Raw genomic sequence first — 18,488 nt, 5'->3', positions numbered from 1 at the left:
GGCTTCAAAAACCTTCCTGGTGAAATTGGTAAATTTCCCGCTTAGTTTTTTTACAGGCTCCAAAAACCTCCCTGAAATTTGTACAGTTAAATAGTACGTGTGTTTGTAACTTCTTGAATTAAACCTTATCCTGTGGTGAGGGCTTTTCGTGGAGGCCTGTCAAACTCGTGACATCTCTGCCTGAATTTCAGGATAGTTTGGATGTAACTTTTCTTTTTAAACGGAGGGAAGGAAAAAACCTGACATATCGTGTTTATTGGCTTTTGGAAGCCACTAGCCAGTTTTAGTATGGATTTTCTCAAATGCTGCTTACAAAACAAACCCTTTTCTGTTGTGGGTTCTGCCTTCCATATCGACAGAATAGAAATTGTAATAGAGACAGGCAGAAAATCCCATATTTTTCCCACTTTCCCGTCATGTTTGTGTGTGAGGTGCCCTGCAGAACCTTCACAATTTGTTCTTCCCCAGCATATATTTATATATTTAGGATTTTTCTTTGCATTGAGGCTGTGGAGCTGCTCAGACCTGCAGAGGATGGGGTAAACATGTCATCGCAGCGCTGGGGCTGGGAAAAGGCAATAATAGCTTTTCATTTCTGATATTTGTGTATAAGCTTGAACAGAGGGAGAACCCCAAAGGTTTGTGTTTTGTGCAGATAACATTAAAACGGTAAAGAAAACAGCCCTGAGCCTCCATGGCTTTTCAGAAGCTCCGAGCTAGAAATCTGTCCTTATTTCACACTGGTGCTGCACAAAATGGAGCATCTGTCACGATTACACGTCTGGTGTGTGAGAATTTTAATTTTGAGACATAGCTAAGAGGCTTCTGTAGCAAGAGAAGGTGGTGTGGGAAGCCTCCTGTGGAGTTAAATCAGGCCATTGCTCTTCCCTTCGCTACATCTTTCCTCCTCCTGCTCCTAGAAGGTGCCCTCAAAGATGTTCTGTGCACTTGATGGTGCCTCTCCTTGTGAGCAGAGGGGCCTCACAGGACACTCCTTTGGAGGGAGCCCTTATCTCCAACTGGGCTGTTGCTTCCTAATCCTTTCCTGCTTCTATAGTGATGAGACAACCTGATTTGGAAACTCTTCTGCATGATCACATTGGGTTATTGGGTTGGGTTCTTGCCCAAACACTGATCGTTACTTTTGTAAGAGTCAGTTCCTGATGGGATCTGTACCCAGTTGCTTCTAATGGTGTAGGAAGCTTTGGGCAGGCTCATCAAAGCTCTCAGTATCTCTAAGTTTGGAGTGATGCCATGTATGAGAAGTTTGGGCAGTGCATGTACAGCATTGTGACGGGTCATGCACTGGGTTCTCATCACTGACCCCTGACCAGATGGAAGGTTGGGAATGGAGATGGGTCCATGGATCTGGAGCATCGCTTGGGCATTCACTGTCACTTTTCATGCTCTGTGGTGACTTCCCTTGAGGAGATGTTGGTGCTGTGTAATTCCATTCCAGGATGTATTGCTGGTTTAACCACATGCCTGTCATTTGGAGTTGTATCAAGGTGCTTTGGCCCAACATTCAAGCTGTATTCCCTGTACCTGCCCGTCTTCTGGAGACAGAAACCTTTACCAATAGTCCTTGCACCTCAAAATATGCCTTAGTGTCATCCATCCTTCCTCTGTGTGCTCCATTAAGAAAAAACTCATTGTTTGTTACCAAGATTTGGCTCGTGATGATTTTTTTTCTGAGTAGACAATGTGTGTACACATTTCTAAATGAGCTGCTTTCTTATTCCAGCATCAGCTTTTCTAAGGGTTTAAACAATAGCCCTCTGAGCCCCCCGTTTGCTGAAGTGCAGCTACAGCTGATAGGTCTGAGATTTTCGTGCTGCATGTGGAGAGGGGCATTTTTTTTCTGTCAACAAAGAATAAATATCCTACAGCTAAATGAAATGAGAAAACAAATTAACCCAAACTGTTTTGAAATGGCACTTTGACGGAACAGGGGAAAAAAATAAAAGGCAAAAGCAAATCTTCGTTTGCAGTGGTTATTTGGTTGGGTATCTTTGCATTTATTAAAGCAGATATGTAGGCTCCTGACATTTGCCATGTTGTATCTGAAGGCCACAGAGCCTGGTAACATTAATCTTGGAGAACTCCTTCATCACGTCTCATGGGACCTATGGGTCTGGTCCATGCTGGTCCCAGTCTGGACTTGGCTGGGGCTTGTGATGGGCTGCCCCAAGTGCTTCTTCCCTTGGGGAGGGAAAATTTAGATGAGATGTGGGGAAGAAGTTCTTTGCTGTGAGGGTGGTGAGAGCCTGGCCCAGGTTGCCCAGAGAAGCTGTGGCTGCCCCATCCCTGGAGGGGTTCAAGGGCAGGTTGGAGGGGGCTTGGAGCAACCTGGTGTGGTGGGAGGTGTCCCTGCCCAGGGCAGGGGGTGGCACTGGGTGGACTTTGAGGTCCCTGCCAACCCAAACCATTTCAAGATTCTAAGTCTAGGCCTGGTTTCACCAAATGGTTTGGAAGGCGTTACTGTTGGTTTGCTGGAAGCCCTGTGTCCGACACCTCTGCAGACTGCGTCGGGCCTGGGGCCTCACCAGGTGCTGCTTTAGGTCTTGACAGTCAATTGTTCTTCAGCCTTTTTTAAACACACAGTTATTTCTTTATCCTCTCCCTCCCTCCCTCCTCCAGTCAGAAAAGATACTTTTGGAATCGTGTTCCTGAATTGCCTGGTTATATATAGGCGAGAAAACAAGAGATGAACATTTTCTGAAATGTTAGAACATTTATGAAGGCTTTTCTGTTTTTCCAAGAGCAAGGGGTGATGTGGATCCGTACCTGTTGCTGGTGCTGCTCTGGAAACAGACGGATTCCTGCTGCCCACTTGATCTGAGGGCAGGTTGCATAAAGGGATGGGAATGAATAACTCCTCGTTGTCTTGTGGTGAAGGAATCGCTGCTGCGGAACATATGGGCTTAGCTTTGTCTTGTACCATGTTTGTTAGAAGTTTATATTTGGACAGAAGGCACCTCTCCGTGTATAAATACATTGTTGTGCTGAAACATTCCTTCTGATTGCCAAGTACCCAACGCCGCTGTGAAATGACCATCTAAACATCACACATTTGATTTGTTTATACCCACAAGATTCAATTCCTCCTTTCATGTTTGCATCAAAATAGTACTTAGTCTATAGATTTGTATTAGAGGTTGATTTCAGAAATAAGTGGTTTTGCACTATAAATCTTCCATTGCATGATAATCCTGCAGCTGTAACTCAGCTCCACGTCAAGTTGCTTCTGAAGCTGTAGTGCCCTTTGTTTTACGGTGTCAGGTACCATAACATTTCAGCAGAGGAGATGTTTGGGTGGGCTTTTGTCAGGCTGGATTGGCAGATGCTCATTCAAACCTGATGTCGTTTGGAAATTTCCCCTCTGAAGAAGACAAAGACTTGTTTCTGCACCTTTGTTTTCAGCAGGATGTGTTTGATATCGCTTCAGTTCGTGCTGAGGTGAAAGATCTGGACTGTTGCTTGCTCTTCTATATTCTTCAAGTTCTGCCTGGTTTATTCTTTTACAGTGTTTCTGCTGTTTTTCTCCGTAAATCTGACATAGACAATTCAATATTTTTTTTCCCTATGGATTCCTATCTACCCTGTTTCTTTAGGAAGCAAGAATTATAGAAAGAGTTTCCTTCTGTTCAGCAGTAGAATCTTTCAGATCAAGATCTATTTGGACAAGTTGGTGGTTTAGGTTCTGTGTGGTTTTTTCTTCTTTCCCATTAGAATGTCCAATTTTCTATTTAATGAGTATGTGACTACAGAGAATGGTTTCTGAGTGAATTTAAACAGCCCTTTAAACTTAAGCTTTTGTCAAAAGTTTGCATCTTTATTCCATTTAATGAAGGGGAAAAAAAGTTGAAGCCCTTCTCTTTCTGCAGTTCTTCCTTGGGCATCCCTTGAAATTTCTAGAAGAGTTTGAACTGGTGGATAAGCTTGTCCAGCACCTTATTTGTATGACTGTTCCTCTTCTGAACAGTGTCAATCTGAAGGAGCTGTGCCACAAAGACACCAAATCCAACCTTTTGCCAAGCTGAGGTTCTACTATAACCACATATTTATGACCAAACCAGTTACTTCTTAAAAAAGAACTAAATGCAAAAAAAAATCCAGCTTCAGCAAAACCAATCAAGCGCCTCCCTCCAAAAAACCTCCAACCCTACCTTTAAATAAATTATGATATGCACTATAATTCTGTATGTTCTAACTGTTAAATTGCTATTGTGAGTAATACAGTTTCTGTTGATGGCAAGAATTGGCAGCTGGGGAAGCTTTCCTGCTGTCACACCTAACTGGAGGGTTTTCCAGTGATGAATCCAGACCTGGGGAGGGATTGCTGGAGACGGGCACAGGACCCTGCACCAGGTAATGATGGTGTAGAGGAGGTCGGTACTGGATGTAGTGGGATTTTTCCTGGTGTCTCAGCAGCGTTTTGGGAGCTTTTGTATTGAATTTCTGTTCTCTTTTTGCTTTGGACTCCTCAAAATGGGCCATGGGAGAGCGAGCAGCAGAGAGAGGTGGTGTGATGGGGCAGCTGGAGGGTGCGAGGAGGTGGGACAGGTACCAGGTACCCTGAAAGCTGGTAAGGAAAAAGCATAGATAGAAAAAAAGAAAGCTTCGATTGGGAGGGGGAAGAAGAACACTCAATTTGGTAAAGGATGAAGCAGAAAAGGGAAGATGAAGCGCTGAGGATGCAGAAAGGAGCCGGGCAGGTGCGAGCGGGGACAAGGCAGCGCTTCCCAGGCAGGTTATGAAACAAGTGTTTGTTCTGGGAGTTGCCTTTGTGGAAAATAGCACACTCAGGAGCTTCCGGAGGAGCAGGGATGTCTCTGATCCTCTCCTTGTAACGCCCTACTTTAACATTGCTGATTGGGAAATCATGGCTCAGCAGAGGAAGAAGGAGCAGCCACCGTGGCTGGTGTCACCAGCAGCTCTTCAGCCTCTGGAGCTGGGTCCAGCTGTGCTCTGCCATTAAGGGCTGATTTATTTTTTTTAATTCCTTTTTTTTCTGCTTAAAAAAACCCTAATCTGTACCTAATGGAGCTTGATCCTCATCTCGGGCACGCTAGGGCTGTATTTCATGAAATCAGTCAGTGTTTAAACCTAGGGATGGGTGGTGCGTGGTGGAGGGAGATGTGACGGAGAGCCCTTGGATTGGTGCCCTTTGCAGGTTGTGGAAAGTTGAAACTTGGAAACTTTCTACAAGGTTTTTCTCTGCAAAGATGAAGCCAGACTTAGGAGAATCCAGTTTTTTTTTCCCCCAGTTGTACTTCTATTTTTACCTTCCCAGTCACAGAATAGAGTAGGTGTAAGCGAGAAAATAGTTTTTTTGAAGGCAAGTCATCGGATTTGTGTGTTTCTTCCAGTAAATGGTCGGTGGCCTCGTTGTGGGCCATGGCTGGTGCCTCTTCAGCTTCGAAACGGGCTCTGGAGCACTGTCCTCCCAGCAAAGATGATGTTATTGTCACTTAAAGGGCTTGACAGGACCTGGTCCTTCATGGGACATCTCATTGCTGTCGCAGGGTGTTTGTGCCACCAAAGCCTTGTAGAGATCGTTGGGTCTTAAATCCCACTGCACTGAGGAACGTGTCCCTCCTGTGTCATGACAGAGGTGGGTCTGGTTGCTCTGCTTTAACTGTGTTCCCACAAATAATCGCATGTTCATTAGATATTTTAATTAAATCCTTCAGGCATGCTGTGTTTCCTTCTCCCTGTTCCTCGGTGGAAGGAAAGGCTGATAAGCAGCCATCTCTTCTCAGAACACAGAGTTGGAACAGCTCGTTTACTTCTACGAGTAAATAAAGAATTTTTAAAGCAAAGAATAAATTACCGAAAAGTGAAGGTGGCTGAATGGTAGCAATTTCCTTAGGTGAAAAACCACCTTGTAAACATGGCATAATGCAGTTTTTCAAGTGTTTACAAACAGGTTCAGCTAATTCAGGCTTGTGCCGTGCCAGATAAGCAGCTTCATTTTAAGGATGTAATATTCCGTGAAGCTCCCACCAGCGCAGAAGTATGGATCCTAACTCTGGTTTCGTATCAATTGAACAATTATGCCTACATGTCACTGTAATTACAGGTCTGCCTTTATCAGCTAAACCAACTAAATTAGTTCTAGCATAGCAAAATTTGAACGACTGACACATAAATATCTATTCACATCTTTTGCCTTCATTTTTAAATGCTGTTCTCAAGTAATGTTTGTATTATCTTGTATGCTATATAGTCCTGGACATAAATAATGGTATTGTAGAGCGAACAGGATCTAGTTCATGTCTGCTTTAGCATGGGATTACTGGGGCTTTGAATGGGAGGGTATTTTATAATTCAGCCTTCCCTCTTATCATGGTTACAGTATCTTGGTATGATCTTAAGGATATGATGGGAGAAGGAATTAGATTTTGTTTATATGCAGCTCCTGGCCTTGGCCCCTGCCGCTTCTGTTCAGATTTAATTTGGCTGTATAATTTGATGCCTTCCTTTGATCACTTTGGCTGCTTGTAAAATACTCGAACGGCTTTCTTGCAGCAGTGTCTAGAGTGAGTAATTCCTTCTCCTTGTTCCTTTTCCAGATCCCTTGCAAGCCTAGTGCAGGGTGGTTTTTTTTTTTTTTTACTGCTCTTTTAACAGAGGAGCAGTAGATTTTGGAACAGCCCAACCTCCTGCAGAGTGTTGGTGGGTCCTGACCTCCTCGGGGCAGAGGCTGCCAAGGGGGAGTGATGGAGAGGTGGCTCCAGTGGTGGGACAGGTCCTAAAAACAGTGACAAAGCACGAGGACCAGAAGGCATTCAAGGATGCTGGATTGCTGGGGGACCTCTCGTTTGTAACTTGCTTAACACCAGGCAAGCAATGGAAGGTGGTTATTATGGCATCAAGTGCTAAAAAGGGCTCTGAGGGAGCCCTGGGAAACACAGACGTGTTGGGAAGTGGCGTGAAGTTTCTCCTCAAATATGAGGAGAAACTTCTTCACGGTGAGGGTGGCAGAGCCCTGGAACAGGCTGCCCAGGGAGGGTGTGGAGTCCCCTTCTCTGGAGATTTTCAAGACCCGCCTGGATGCTCCTGAGTAACATGCTCTGACAAGCTCTAGGCAATCCTGCTTCAGCAGGGGAGTTGGACTAGATGATCTCTATGGTCCCTTCCAACTCTAAAAAATTCATTGAAATTCAGTAAATTCAGTGAAGGGCAGAGTTGACGCTCACCTGGATAAACACAATATATTAGGGTGAAGTTAAGGTGACGTTAGGCTGCACCCGTCCGTGGAGATGTCCTTGGAAGAGTCACCGCCCATGCGGAGGGGAGCCCAAAGTGATGTTTTCCCAGAGTTTTCAGAAATGAGGTCGGGCAGTGCAAAACTGGGAAGTGGTTTTTCAGACTGTAGTTCAGGTGCAGGAAGCTGTGCTGCTGGGGGTTAGCAATCCTGAAAACCTCCCTCAAAAAGGGGCTGGTTATATTCATGGGAGATGAATTTGTTGCTGGCTTTCACTGAATTTCACTGAATTTTAGAGATGGAAGGGACCATAGAGATCATCTAGTCCAACTCCCCTGCTGAAGCAGGATTGCCCAGAGCTTGTCAGAGCATGTTACTCAGGAGCATCCAGGTGGGGCTTGAAAATCTCCAAAGAAGGGGACTCCACACCCTCCCTGGGCAGCCTGTTCCAGGGCTCTGCCACCCTCACCGTGAAGAAGTTTCTCCTCATATTTGAGTGGAACCTCTTCTGTTCCAACTTGTGCCCGTTGCCCCTCGTCCTCTCACTGGGAACCACTGAAAAGAGTCTGGCTCCCTCCTCCTTCAACCCTCCCTTGAGATACTTGTAGGCATTGATAAGGTCTCCCCTCAGCCTTCTCTTCTCCAGACTAAAGAGTCCCAGCTCTCTCAGCCTTTCTTCATAAGGGAGATGCTCCAATCCTTGAATCATCTTTGTTGCCCTTCGCTGGACTCTTTCTAGTAGTTCCCTTTGGGGGGATGACACCTCTGGCTCAAAAATCCCGGCATCCCAAGGTGCGAGAGGCTGCCCTGGGCTCTCCCCATCCTTTTTCCATGCTCCTTCCCAGGTGTTGGGACAGGACACTGAGCTCAATGGGATACTCCATTCCTGGGGGCAGGACAGGGGTTCCAAAGGCACAGCATCTCCTGGGCCAGCACTAGACAAAATGTTGGTGTAATAGGGGAGGAAACGACAATTCTGAACACTTTCTAGATTATTGTGACTTTACAGCTACACCTTGTGATTCAAATTTTATTGTAGTCAAATCGCAGTGTAAATCAAAAAACCACACACTACCAGGAAGATCAGCCTTATTTTGGAAGGGTTATATTACACTTGTTCTTTCCTTCTATGGGAAGAATCTTCAGTTAAATCTATTTTCCCTTTTACTGGTGACTTGAGCTAAATTGAGCTATGTTCAATCTTCAGGCGGGTTCCTACAGCCTGACATGTTCAACATGTGCAATTTAAAAAAGCCCCATAAAACAAAAGCCCCTTGTTGGGGACACGGCAGCACCCGGGTGTGTTTTCCTGAGATCTGTCTCACAATCGGCTTCGTGCGGAAAAGAGGAAAATGTGTTTGTTTCGGGAGTTAATTGGTTTCTGATTCCTCTCATGAAAGTTTATCTTGAAATCTGAGCGTTGTGTTTCGAGGAGCTGGGCTTTATGTTTAAAAACCGGTGAAATGGTTTCTTTCTATACAGCAAATTAATGCAGTTACCTATAATTTAATTAAAATGGCCAAGCTCTTCACTGCTATCTTTAGAATAAATTCCTTTCCAGTGTATCCAGGTCTTGACAGGTTCTCTCCTTTTTCCTGCTGGTGTAATGATGTAAATTTGCTGAAATGCTGAAGGAAGAGCTCCAGGATAGTAAGGGATTGAATGGGAATAATGCGATTCAGCACTTGGGTTTGGTTGCGTTCTCCTCTCATCTGTTTTAAATTTAGCATTTAATGAAATAAAACTGCTGGGAAAAGGGATGTGAGGGGGGTGAGGAACGCTTTCCCCTCCAGCTCTACCCTCTCCTGTTTCTGCCATTTGGGAGGATTCTTTGGGTATTTGAGCAGATTTTACATAAGCTCAATATTTAGATGACGTGATTTCATCCTGTGGTCCCGGGTCTTCATTCACTCTTTTTGCAACCAAAGTCTGAAACTTGAAAAGGAAAACTGGCTGCAACAGAAATGTATGAAAAATGTCGGTGGGGGAATTGCTTATTTTCGTAACAAGATGACTTAGCAAGCTGGAGCAAGGGATTCTGCCTTCCCTGCTCTTCTTTCATCCTCCTCCTCTGATACACGATTTTATACCTTGAGTCACACATGAGGAATTTCTTCTAAAAGAGGCAATTTTAAAAGACTTCAGAAGATGCTGAAAAGAAGAATTCTAGATGGGAGATGACGTGGAGAAGTCTACTCCTGTGACACAGCTCCAAGGAGTCAAAAACAATTTGACAAGTTTGCAGGGAAAGATGAAAGTACCATGTCCTCCTCCTGCCATGTCTATATGTTAATTAAATAACTGGCTTCTCCTCAAAGCGGTCTCCCCTACGGGGATAAAGGCTTTTTGGCAGCCCACGTTGGAAAGAAACTTATCTACAGGGAAAGAGAGAGGGTTGGTTGGATTTTTTTTTTAATTTCTGGGATCATTAATAGGAGCAAGTTTCTTCCTAAAGCCTTGCCAGAGTATTCCAGGCCACAGCTGCTCGACAGATCCGTGCTGGGATGCTCCGACTGGTCCAGCCTAAGCCCAACCTGCTGGGGCTGACCCAGGAGAGGGCTCTTTGCTGTTTGTGATAAGTTTGATAACAAATTGCTATTCCATGTACTCAAAATGACAGAAAATAGTTGCACGGTGATAAGCAAAAAGGAAACGGAGCTAAAACTCTTTCTGGAAGTGCAGGTTGAAGTGAAATTATTTTCTTTTGGAACATGCAAAATTATTGCAAACATATTATACCAGCCATTATTGAACACTTCACACAGAAATCTGTATTATTCTGTATGTATTTAAAATACATATAAACCTTTCAACACCAAGGTGTTTTCTCTCTTGAAAATCGATGAGGAGTGCCTGCTCATACAGAAAGCTATTTTGATCAATTGTTGTTATGTGGGAGAGGTTATGATAATTTAAGCGAGGTGAGTTATAATTTCATTTAATTGAATACTTTTTCAGAAGGCTCCTTCCTTTCTGATGTCACCGAACATCTTTCTGTAACATTCCTGCTTATTTCTGTGCCTCTTACACAACTGTTCAGCTGGAGAGACACAGAGAGGGGGAGATAATTTTCCAGTAGGTCTCTGTGATCCCACAGGATTGCAGAATCCACTCCTCCAGAGAAGCTTATTCCTCGTTTTTACAAAAACCATTTTCAGAAGCTTTAATAGGCAAAACCTTCATGTTACAGGATTCTTACAGTTTAAAGAAGAACTTTTAAATTAAGACAGTTTTGAATAATTGCTTATTTTAACTCCTTTCCCGTTGCAGTTCTTCCATTACCAGCTTGCTGGACTCCCTTCCTGCTTTTTTTTGCTCAGTTCCTCTTTCCACCTTCATTTCCTTCAATTTTCTTTTTTTCAGGAGCTTATCTCCTAAACTAAACATGTTTTCTGAAAGTTTTGGAACAAGTGTGATATTTCCAGGCACCGCATTGTTCTCACCACTTGTATGTTCTGCCCTACCCACGATGCTGCGATAACCGGGCGATGAAAGGAGAGGGGCTTTAAAATGTAATTAAAGAAGCTTTTATGCTCTCAAATAACAGGAGGGGAAAAAAACCTGTTAGTGTTACACAGTGGTTTCTGTAAAATAATGCTGGATTATCTAAAGAAGGATGTTAAGCTGCAATTGCACAATTTTAATTCTAATGTGTTTTTTTTTTTAATTTATACCTAAAAATCCTAATTGCACTTAGCTGGTATATTAATTCCACAGCAAATCTATCATGTGGCCTGTAGCTTTCTCTTTTTACGGCTCTTACCTCAACGAAATAAAAGAGTCATTTGGGATGAGAGGCGGCACTGAAGGCTCCATCTCTGGTGGTTTGGGTGTAGTCCAGCTGGGTTGAATCTGACAGTTATTTGTTCCAGGAGCTCCGTGGATCAATAGCACTGCAGCACTTAAAACATTTTAGTACGAGGGAGACTTCAAGAAAGTCTACTCTCCGCAGCGTTACGTAGCCCTTGGGCAGGTTCCAGCACGTGAGTCAGCCCTTGGCACGGCCACCTCCTTATTAACTAAAGATGGGGATGGGAGGATGAGCAAAGCGCCCACTTTTACTCTCTTGAAATACAAGTTTCCAAAGTTTGCTCTTCCAGCTGGTGAGCACTGAAGAGTGTTCAACTCTTCCAACTGAAAGCGCTCTGGCTCTTCCCATCACAGCCCGACTTGGGCAGGATTTAAACTGAAAAAAGGGAAATTTAGATGAGATCTCAGGAAGAGATTTTTCGCTCTGAGGGTGGTGAGAGCCTGGCCCAGGTTGGCCAGAGAAGCTGTGGCTGCCCCATCCCTGGAGGGGTTCAAGGACAGGTTGGAGGGGGCTTGGAGCAACGTGGTGTGGTGGGAGGTGTCCCTGCCCAGGGCAGGGGGCGGCACTGGGTGGAGTTTGAGGTCCCTTCCAACCCAAACCATTTAATGATTCTGTGATTTTGGGGATTGCTTTCTCTCCAGACAGAATTTGTTGTGCTTACAGTATTTACGCCAACCCAAACCATTTCATGATTCTATGATTTTGGGGATTGCGTTCTCTCCAGACAGAATTTATTGTGCTTACAGTATTTACTAATACAATGTTTAAGTGCCAAATTTGGCTCCTGGGGGCACTGGGGGCAATACAATGTTTAAGTGCCAAATTTGGCTCCTCTATGGCTGAACCAGTCACTGGAGGTGAGTGTGCAGGACACCCACAGCGGTTCCCTTGGTTGCATCGTTGGTGGTACTCTTCAATGTGTTGTAAAACCACTGTTTTTACACATAGATAGCAAATCTCATTAGTTCATCCTCTTCTTGAAGGCTTGAAGCATGGTTGAAATTCAGCTGTACTTGTGTCTAAGGCAGAGAGAGGAAAAATTGGGGCAAAAAGCTGATTTTGGGCCTAGTCCTTGGCTGGCCTCGGCCCCGTGGAGTGAGTCAGGAGAATTCAGGCGTGTGGCCCCACTGGTTTGTACTGGGGATGGTGGAGCCTGGGAGTCTGTAACAGAAACCCGTAGTAGTTTGATTTATTGAGGTTCAGGGCACCATAATGTACGTTTCTCTAACATTTGTAAGGAGCTTGTACTGGGAGAGGTTCCCACGTACCCTGGGATGGTCGGTCCATCTTTCATCCTTTGGAGAAAGAGTCCGTGGTTCCTCCAGCATCTTCCCTGTCTGTAGATAGTTCAGGTTCTGGTGTATCTTTGTGGGTGTATCTTCATGTGTGTACACACACACACACACAAAGTTCTGGCTGTGGATATTGTCGCCAAACCATGGAATAAGTTCAGATCTACTGAAATTACTGCCTGGAAGAACACTTTGTCAATCAGGTCATTAGATGTTAATAACCCTTTTTTAGTGAAACATTCCTTTCAGAGCTGAAACTGAATTTAGTAGATGAAGCCTTTGCTAATCCATGATAACATCCTTTTATCAATGCCTTTTAATCTAAAGAAAATGTTTTTTTAATTAAACTACTAACTCATCTATAAATTATGTGACAATGAAATGGTAACAGAGAAAATGCAATAGAATTAGGAAGCTCAATAGACTGAACTAGAACACAGTGCTAATGGAGAGAAAATGATTACTCTGAAAGAATAAACACATCCTGGTTTTTCTTTGGTTTATTTTCATTTGGTGGTAGATTAGATGCTTGCCATGGATCACAGACAGCACCAGAGCTGATCCCAGTGCTCCGTGCAGACGTACAAATGGATAATCCATCAACAGCTCCTGGTATTTGGAGTGTTTTCTGTCGCAGGGGCCTCACAGCTCTCCTCTGCTGCTCCTTCCAGACTTGGAAGGAGAGTTCAGGAAGGACCAATATGGGTGTACAAGTTTGAGGAATGTCATGAATTGGGCTGATGCTTTCTGTTTCTCATGTGGGCATAATTTCCAAATACTCTGAATCTCTGGTTTTAAAGAGACTCCTAAAAAGCCACCCTGCAGACTGCTTGGGACTGCAGCTTCTCATGCCATGTATTCCCTAGTTTCATTTAACAGTGTTTCATTGCAGTCCTGTGCGTCTACTCTAGCTATGTGTCTGCTGATGTATGCTTTCTAATTCACACCTGGCTGTAGTGTGAGGTGACAAAATTATTTCTGTCATCAGAGAAAAGGAAACGGAGCCTCTCCCATCTCTGGTGATGAAGAAGTGGTGGTGGTGGTTGGCAAGTCATTGGTTTTAGTGACTGTATCTTCCACTGGATGGCTCTTAGAGTACGAGAAGCCGCCCAGGGGTTAATAATTGACAGGCAATCCCCAGCCCCAGGTAACAGAATTCTTCCTTTCTAGAAGGGCAGTTAATAATTGACAGGCAATCCCCAGCCCCAGATAACAGAATTCTTTCTTTCTAGAAGGACAAAATTTCTCTCAACCATATATTTTTCCCCCAAAATACATTTTACACAATTTTAAAACTAGCTTAGACTCCTGTCTGTGCTGAAGACTGAGATTCAGTCCTTGGTGACAGCATTGTACTTACCGTGTCCGTGCGGGTATTAAGGAGAATTAGCATGAAAACTGAGAAGCGAATAAATTATATCTTTGTCCCCGCTGGAAGATAGACCACCTGCTGCAGAAAGTGTCATAAATGAGCCATCTAATTAAACTTTCTGAATGCCTGCCCTGGTAATTGTATTGCATTACGTGGTTAATTCCTACCCTAGAATTGCCATTGCTTTCCTTGCGCAGGAAAAGTTGCTGTCAAAGTCAAATGAGAATTTTATTTGAACTGAAGGAAGGACTTTCAGCTTTGCTCCACTGGCTTGGGTACCGATGGGGATTCATCTCACTAAGAACTGCAGGAATGAGCCCCAAAAGGGGCAGTATTTCTTTTAAATAACTTCTCTAGCTATTTAAATTTAAGATCCTACGTTAGGAGTAGCAGTTCTGGTGTGACGCCAATGTTGTGTTTGTCGTCAAGCCCAAGGGAGCGGGACTGGCCCGTTGGCCTTGTACAGCCCAGGCTGCTGCCATCAGCTCCTGGGCCACCAGCACCAAACAGAATCCCAAACTGGCCGAGGTTGGAAGGGACCTCTGGAGACCATCCAGTCCAACCCCCTGCCAGAGCAGGGTCACCCAGAGCAGGTCCCACAGGAACGTGTCCAGGGGGTTTGAACATTTCCAGAGAAGGAGACTCCACCATCTCTCTGGGCAGCCTCTTCCAGGGCTCTGCCACCCTCACAGGAAAGAAGGTTTTTCTCATGTTGAGATAGAATTTCCTGTGTCCCAGTTTGTGCCCGTTGCCCCTTGTCCTGTCCCCAGGAACCACTGAGAAGAGTCTGGCCCCATCCTCTTGCCCCCCACCCTTTAGCTATTGCTCAGCATCAATGAGGTCCCCTCTCGCTCTGCCCTTCTCCAGCTGAACAGCCCCAGGTCCCTCAGCCTTTCCTCAGCAGAGAGATGCTCCAGTCCTCATCATCTTCATCACCTCCGCTGGACTCTCTCCAGCAGTTTCCTGTCCTTCTGGAACTGGGGGGCCCAGAACTGGTCCCAGTGCTCCAGATGGGGCCTCCCCAGGGCAGAGCAGAGGGGGAGGATGACCTCCCTCCACCTCTGGCCACGTTCTTCTTAATGCCCCCCAGGATGCCATTGGCCTTCTTGGCCACAAGGGCCCATTGCTGGCTCCTGGGCAACCTGTTGGCCATCAGGACTCCCAGGTCCCTCTCTGCAGAGCTGCTCTCCAGCAGGTCACCCCCAGCCTGTCCTGGTGCAGGGGGTTACTCCTCCCCAGGTCAGGACTTGGCACTATATGGGTGGTGGGACCCCAGTGCTGGGGTTGTGACTTCAGGTTACCTCTAATCAGGGTGGTTTTCCGAGTTAAACATGCATTTTGCAGTTCTGGAAAGACAACAATATTAACTACTAACCTCTTCACTGAATTCGCTGGTTATTGCAAATACCCCCTTTTCCAGTACTTCTGGAAGAAATACTCTTCTCTGTTCAAAAAATAGCATTTTTGTCACCAGGAAAGGCTATTTCAGTGCTTTTTAATGCCGAGACTCAGTCTGTTTCATACAGAAGATCTTACAGAAACAAGAGACCTAATGAACAGAGGGGGGTATCGAATACTTTAAATAAGTATTTTCATGCTTTTGTTAGTTTTTAGAGGATGTGCCAAATGCCCATGGCTTTGATGGTAAGATTTGCCCGTGCTCCCGGGATGATGCTCAGGACCCAGGCAAACTGTTGTAGGTAGAAAGTCACTTACATAAAAAGATTAGTGTTATCCTTTAGCATTTGGCTAAAAAATGGCAAAACAGATTTCTGAATTTATGGCGTTTCCATTTGTTATTTATTCCAGTAGAAATCTAATGCGCAAATACGTATCTGTCAGGATAATCTTCATTTGGACAGGAGTCAGGAGTGCTTAATTCTTTTACGTGAAAATCCTCCTGTCGTGTAATCGGGTTACATATGAGTTAGGGGGGCTTTTTGTCTTTTTCAGGTTCAGAATATCTGAAATAAAAGAAACTATCGCTCTGTGGCTTTTCCCCCCATCTCCAGTTACACTGAGGAGATTATATTGACTCGAGCCTTTTAAACTAAACTGTTTTCTTTAAGTCATGTTGACATAGCGTGTCTTGTCTGGTGGTACCATGTGTTTTTAAGACTTAAATCGTGCTTTTTAGGGAATAAAAGCATAAGTACTGTAAAATGACATGTATGGCTAAACTTTTCCAGTACAGTGAGAATTCACCACATTTTTAATACAAAGTTCTGTTGTCCTCAAAAGGAAACTTGGTGGGATGGCCTGGTGACTCCAGGAGCTGGTGGCTTCTGCTGTGGTAGGACAGTTGTCTGGAGAAGACAAGAATTGAATTGGGTGGACATCAGCAGGTGGTGTCAATGAGGAATAAAGAGATTCAGAAGATTTGCAGAAATAAAAGCCATGCTAAAGTGGAGATTTCCATATTTGCTCCTTATGGGTGGAAACCCACCTCTTTGGTGCTGATCTTCTGGGCCATGAAGGTGCTCTGAGGGCTTGGGCCCCTCATCTATGAAGACAGGCTGAGAGAGTTGAGACGGTGCAGAATTTTTGACATTTTATGTCACCGATTATTTGACACCTAATTGCCTGAAAAACAACTACATTGAATCCAAACATGAAAATTTTGGCCAGCCACCAGTTTGAAAGTACAGCCTTGCTGGGAAGCATTGGTTATACCACCACAGCTTCAAATTCCTCCAGTGGTAGTCTATTGCAGGGTCCAAAATTGTTGTATTTGGTCTGAGGTGGTGGCAGCCTCTGACTCCTCTGCTTCCCAGCTCCTGGGGTCTCTGAGTCAAGTCCCCACTGGCTCTTCTGTATGTTCCTGTGGGGGGTCCCCATCCCCCTGGGGAAGCCTTGTCCCACCACATGTGTTGGCATCTGGAGCAGGTCCTTGATGCTGCAAACTTCCCAGTGTCTTCCTGAGTCCCTGCTCTATTTGAGGAGGGGCCCAGAGGTGCTGGGGCTGGAGCCCCTCTGCTGGGAGGGGGGGCTGAGAGAGTTGGGGGGGCTCAGCCTGGAGAAGAGAAGGCTCCGGGGAGACCTTAGAGCCCCTTCCAGTCCCTCAAGGGGCTCCAGGAGAGATGAGGAGGGACTCTGGATGAGGGAGGGGAGCCCTAGGAGGAGGGGGAAGGGTTTGACCCTGAAAGAGGGGAGATGGAGCCGAGATGTGGGGAAGAACTTGTTTGGTGTGAGGGTGGTGAGAGCCTGGCCCAGGTTGGCCAGAGAAGCTGTGGCTGCCCCATCCCTGGAGGGGTTCAAGGGCAGGTTGGAGGGGGCTTGGAGCAACCTGGTGTGGTGGGAGGTGTCCCTGCCCAGGGCAGGACGTTTGGATGGGCTTTAAGGTCCCTTCCAACCCAAATGATTGTGATGCCATGGTATATGGAACGGTGCAGGTTCTGCATCCCCTGCAGATTTCTGAGTCTGCCTGGGAAGCAGCAGAGTCGGTGCCATCAGCCCACTCTGTGTCAGGTTTCTTCTTCCTCTGGGTTTCAGTCACCCCCATCATCTCTGGGGCAGAGCTTCTGGTGATGGTCCCATCACAGCCATTGCCATCTCTTCGACCAGCGACCAGAAGAACCATGTTCACTCTTTATTTCAGAACAAAGTGAGCATTGCCAAGTGTCACAGGGGATGATTTGTGGTTGTAGCGTTGGCCAGAAATGATAAAGAAAGAAAAGATGAGCTATTTCCAATATATGTTATAAAAAATGACTGTTACTGGGGCAGTGGTAAAACATTTGAAACAAACACATTTGTTAAAACTTCGATTACAAATGAAATATTAGTAGATTGGCCTGTGTAGAATTATTATTCTAAAGAATTTTCCTGCCATAGTAATAATCTTTTTCTGATATGTACGTGGTTTCGTTACATCACTATCTGGCAGAAGGTGGTTATTACTGGGAATAGTTTTTTCACTGCTTTTGGCCAGTTTGCAAGCGGATCGGGTGCTTGGGTCTGCCTGTGGGGGTTATTTTGGGGTGGGTTATTAATACAATTAATACAATTGACTGCTGGCTGGTGTCATCAGGTTGTGTGTCTGAGCCAGGCTGAGGTCCGTGAGCTCCATGTGCTGGGAGGACATGGTGGGTCTGGGGGGATGTGGTGGGTCTGGGGGGAGAAAAGGGTTTGGGTCTGCCCTTATCTCCACCAGCTCCCACCTTCCTCCTCCTGGCTCCTCTTACTCCAACCCCTCCGGGCTCTGTGGGGAACGTGCTGTAAATATCACCAATATTCACCCAGGATTTTCTTGTACAAAATGGTCCCTTTATTCCTGGGCAGATCAGGTCTCCTGGGACGGATCATTAAAAGAAAAGACTGGTTATGGAGGGGGGGGCTGATTCCTTGCCTATATTCTGCTTCACAGGGACTTTCTATTGAAAAAAACCACCCCCTAACCTTTATCTCTGTTTTCCCCCAAAACATTCCTGTGATGGTTTCCGTACCAGTCGTGTGGGGCTGTTCTGGTTGCCTGTCCACAGACTCTCTGAGCCCTCTCCAGCCGCGGGGCCGGTCGGGGCCACCACGGGCTCCTCCGGAGGCAGAGATTTATTGCAGCCCCAGAGGTGGCCGTTTGACCCGTTGGGTTTTTATTACAGGAGATGCACGAGAACAAACAGCACACACACACCCCCCTTATCTTTAGTTTCAGGTCCCAAATTTAATTTGCAGGCCAGAGAACTATAAATATAAATTATTATGTAAATGGAGGCGATCAGGCTGGGAGTCAGGGAGGGATGAAGCGCCCTGACCCACCGTCCCCACGTGGAGCGGCTTTTCAAATCAGCCTTGTACTTTGTT

General features: G+C 45.4%; 1 protein-coding gene across 10 annotated transcripts in view; it reads left to right on the top strand.

The window, feature by feature from the left end:
• Nucleotides 1–18,488, top strand: part of TANC2 (tetratricopeptide repeat, ankyrin repeat and coiled-coil containing 2) — a 255,682-nt gene that overhangs the window by 87,895 nt on the left and 149,299 nt on the right. The gene's annotated exons all lie outside the window — the stretch shown is intronic.

The sequence above is a fragment of the Calidris pugnax genome, unplaced genomic scaffold, assembly GCF_001431845.1.
Source record: "Calidris pugnax isolate Ruff unplaced genomic scaffold, ASM143184v1 scaffold167, whole genome shotgun sequence".
NCBI classification, from domain to species: domain Eukaryota; kingdom Metazoa; phylum Chordata; class Aves; order Charadriiformes; family Scolopacidae; genus Calidris; species Calidris pugnax.
Note: the sequence above shows the minus strand (reverse complement) of the source record. Positions and strands in the feature narration are given on the sequence as shown.